The sequence below is a fragment of the Ipomoea nil genome, unplaced genomic scaffold, assembly GCF_001879475.1.
Source record: "Ipomoea nil cultivar Tokyo-kokei standard unplaced genomic scaffold, Asagao_1.1 scaffold0140, whole genome shotgun sequence".
In the NCBI taxonomy this organism is placed as follows: Eukaryota; Viridiplantae; Streptophyta; class Magnoliopsida; order Solanales; family Convolvulaceae; genus Ipomoea; species Ipomoea nil.
The window spans coordinates 270,029-275,000 of record NW_017616568.1 but is presented as its reverse complement, the minus strand read 5'-3'; positions in this window follow the sequence as shown (position 1 = coordinate 275,000).

Here is a 4,972-nt window from a genome sequence, read left to right as displayed (position 1 = left end):
GGGAATATGAGTCGAAGCAATAACAAGAATATTTCTAGTAGAACATCTTTCACAATCCCTGGAGAGATGGTTCACTAATAGACCGGAGGGATAAGTAATTCGACTCATTCACATCCAGATCATGAATGTTTGGGATCCATATTATGCAAGGAGACATTGCTCTTGCTAATTCGAATTGAAGGGTGATAGACAATCGGTTTATTTCCGCCATCATCTCCTTATCCATAGTTAGCGCATTCATCCAAGTTAGCAGTTCCAGCTCCGTATCAAGGTCACGATCGATATCGTCACTAGCATCAATATTGTCACTATCATCAATATCGATATCGTCACTAGCATCAATATTGTCACTATCATCAATATCGATATCAGCAATAAATTTAGGCTTCTTATCCAGTAACTTGTTAAGAAATACCGTAATGAAAGGAACATAGGAGTTTGTCGCTAGGTATTTGACCAAATAGGATCGTCCAGTTCCTATAGAACCTATCACTAAAATACCCCTAGAGGGGGATAAGGCTAAGCGGAGCGAAAAAGGTTTTCCATGAGATGGGAAATGAAAACTATTAGCCCCAGACGAAGTTTGTGAATAAGTGATTGTCTGATAATGAGCAAGGAATATCCGTCTTTCTGCTAAACAGGATATATTGAACTCATAATTCATTAGATGCTTTTGATGAATGTCAACCAAGTATCGTAAGTAAATTGCTCCCGGTTGTTCAATCATTTGATAACCAGAGTCATTCTTTGATAAATGATCACTATGAGTCAGACTCAATAGAATTCTTTTTTCTGTCGTTAAGGCGGAGAGCTGAACCAAGAATTTTCTTTCTTCCTCATGAATCGAATCACTGTTCGCGACCCAGGATTCTATTTTATCATCAATCCAATCCCCGTTCACGTTTTTTCTTTTTCTTATCAATGAATAGATCTCTTTACTTGTATGACTTAGATGTCTCGTATTTATAGAAAAAGCGATTCGATTGATGGGAAATAGAAAGAGATTCTTTAACCAGAAAGAATTCGGTTCAGACGTAGGATACTTATCTAGAAGTTTTCGCAACTCAATCTCAATCATTGATGAGGGAATCATCAAAGATTTGACCTTTTCGAACTCTGTCTGTAACTCACTAAAGGTCTGGGAAACAAAGAAAAGATGTATAAGAACGAGATATCCAGCAACAAGAACAAGGAAAAGGATTGAATAGAGGAATTCCCAAACATTTGGTGATCTCAGATGTGTCGATATCAACGACGACTTATTCTTTTTATTTCGATGAATCATTTCTTTGGACAGAAGATTATGTAACCATTTACTCGAGATCTCACTTCTGAGAAAAAATTGCATCTTCCACAATTTTGTCTGAAGAATTCGCCACGATATACCCATAATATCATGAAAAATGGATACACTGCTACTTAGTATTGACAATAGGTCTGAAAAAGTATCTAAAAATATCGAATTTAGATATTTGTACCCTGTCGAAGTAAAGAAGCTTGGCATATATGTTTGGAATAGATTCCATTTTTTTGAGAGAATTGAAAAAGCACTATCTCGTTGAAAGGTTGTATACATCCGCCCTTTCTGAACCCCAACGCATTTCTTTAGACAAAGACTCTGTTTTTTCCTTTTTTCGGATGGGAAATCTTTCTCAGAACATGGAATGTGAATCAAACCTATATTTGAATTGAAATTGGGACACTCATGAAGGTTCTTTCCTTCTGAATCAGATAGATTCATATCTGAAAGAGGTTGACAATAAGTTCTTTCAAAATTGACAATTTGTCCCTCTGTTAGAGGGTTTCCAGAAGTGTCTACGATCGAATAAATAGCTCTACGAACGAATGGATCGGGTCGACTTAGAAAATGAAAAGATTTGTCCAAGTTATACCTTTCGTCACCACTTTGTGGAAAATCGTTAGGTATGAATATGTTAGATACTTGTGACTCGATTGGTGAAATAGTAGTTCTCCCCCCAAAAACATGTTTTTTTTTACCAACGCACAAAGAAAATCTTTTCTTGCGAAGGAACAAGATATTGAGAAATTGCCCATATAGAAAATATGAATTATTATTACGAGCCTTTTCCACAGAAAAAGGGAATCTTTTGTTACAATAGAAGCAGAAGTGATGCGGATTATTCAAGAATCGAAGTCGATTTGCTTTATAAAAAGAGGATATCAATGAACTTCTGTGAAATGGTTTCCCGGGATTCAGCCAATTGTCTTGATCGTAGAATATCATTGAGAAATAGGAATCTTTGTTATCAAAGGATTTCCTGCGATTAGTTCTAGTATGGAATGAGTCAATCATCCGCTTTGGTATCTTATTGAACAAAAATGGTGATATTGTTCCTCCATTGATCAAGAATTTCGAAGTACCATCATCAGCCAGTAAGAAGGGGTTCAATTTTTTCAAATGAACAATTTGAAAACCTATCGATTCTAACAACTGATTGCAGAGTTTATCATTCGGACCTTTCAATTCATAGATGTTGATTTCGGACCTATGAATGGGGGTATTCCCAAAACTTACACAGGAAAAAGGAAAAGAAAGTGAATTAGACAAAAAGAAAAGCAACTTGGCCAAAAAACGAAGTGACTTGCCCAAAAAACGAAGTGACTGGGAGAAAAGGAAAAAGAAACGAAGTGACCTGGACCACTTGGGCAAAAAGAAAGTAAGCAACTTATACACATCTTTTTCGAATTTCTTGCAAACCTCAGAATAATTCATCAAAAATTGATTAATACGAATACGTGTATAAATACGTAATTGATCAAACATTACTTGAAAACGGCTCTTTTGCACTTGAAAATGCACTTGAAAACAGCTTTTCTGCTCAGAAAGGAAATGTTCCAAATGTTCCTGGCAATTCTTGCTCCCATTGGACCATTTGTATATATATGCATAATCTTGTTTGATCATATATTTCATTAGAGTTCTATGACTGAGAGTATCCTTTCCTTTTTGATCCCTTTGAATTCCATATTCGAAGTTGCGATCGGATCTATTCATTAAAAAGAATCGATTCAATACACTTCTTATGTACCTATTATATTGGATTTGAATCAGATTTCGGATCAATCTATATTGATTGACTGCTTCCATTATGTTATTGCTAGCAAATACCACCATTTTTTGCTTTAGATCTCCCAAACCATTCCCGCAGGAGATCCAGACCCGTTTTTGTCTGATCCTTCGAAAAAATATTCATTCTCCTCATAACGAAAAAGAACAGGAGACAGAACCAATAAAGATTTCTTTTTCGATTCAGCCCTGGTGTTGAATACCTCATTCAAGAATTTTTTTTGATCCAATCCGTACGAATCAATAGAAAAAGAAAATCCCTTATGATACACCAGATCCGGCTCGGTTATTGATAGAGTAAATAGATCTGCCATTTCTTGCAATCTCTCTTCTGATTCAAAATCATGGTGTAACGCGTATCCTCCCCTGTTCCGTTCATGGAATCGGTGAAAGAAATCAAAAAATGGATTTTTGTTAAAGAATGAAATCTTATTGGAACTGTCCAGATCCGGGTCATCCTTCGGAACCATATCACATCCCGGATCTAATGAAATAGAATGAATTGAGATAGTATTTTGTAAATACGTAATGATTTTGAATAAATGAATCATTTCTTTATTTTCTGATCGCCGGACAAAAGAAAGATGTTTCTTCAACAATTTCTGCTCTCTAGTGGACCTCTCAGTAGGATTCGAACCCAGATGAAGTTCTGACCATCTATCAGAGAAAAAAGAACGAACGGATCTTGTAGCATTCCCAAGAAATTCTTCCATTTCTTCCGGAAACAGATGATTAATCATCGGTTTCTCGCGTTCCGTGAATAGCTGGGACATTGAGGAATATCCAGAAAGGTTTTTCGGGAATCGGTCTGATTCTATCTCTTTTCGTTCCGTTTGAAGAAAGGAAGGATCCCAGGGAATCGATCTTTCTTCTAGTTGTTGAATCTCTCTTTGATTGATCAATGTGCGATATTCCGAATCCTCATTACTAATGGAATCCAAATGATTGGAATCCAAATGATCTCTGGATTGATCAGAGGATCCTTTCAGTTGGCTAGAATCCGTTACTTGAACGAAACTAGACCTTGTGGAATCATATTGAATATTTGACCATACATTCCGTACCTTGCTAAAAAACCGATCCTTCTTTCCCAACCACACATTGCCTAACCAAAAATACGATTCGGGCGGATTATTCCCCAACTAGGGAATAAAAGGAAGAGATCTTGGCGGAATTTCCACATATGAAATTGAGTACAATTTTGCAACGAGATAGCCCCCTTGTTTCTCGAGAAGAGATGGGAAACATGCTCATGTTGTTTGAAGAAAATCCCCGCTTCAATTGGTCTTTTTTCACGAAAAGCAGACATAAGATAAGAAATCCAGTCTTTCGCTAATCTTTCCAATAAAATAGGATCAGCCAATTTCCAATCATGGTCCTTGTGGGTCGAATCATCATCCATATAATATACAAAAAGAAACTCCAGAGATTTGCTATCTTTCTCTTTGAATAAGATCTCAATTTCGGCGACGGTTTCATTAGATATCTTACAACTAGAATTCCTCTTTGTTATTGAGAGAACCCCAGTACTCTCTTTCCGATTCAGGAAAGAACTCTCAGAGATCTTTTTTCCTTTTGGAAGATACAGGAGCGAAACAATCAACCTATTGATATTGGAAGACCCAACAGCTTCTTCCAATCGATCATTTCTGGGTCCAGTGGAATTCATAGGTATAGGAAGAAACCCTGTCAAATATAGGTTTTTTCTTTCGACCATATTTCGATTGTTAATACGATATATAAGTACCGCTACTACAAAGAGTATTACTCCCCTGATCGTGAAAGATCGATTGCTTGTTGAACCCTGGAAATTGCGTGAAAGTAGAATACTAAAAATTCGTGGGTCAAAGAGTTTTAGAAAACGTTCTTGGTGGAAAAAAATGT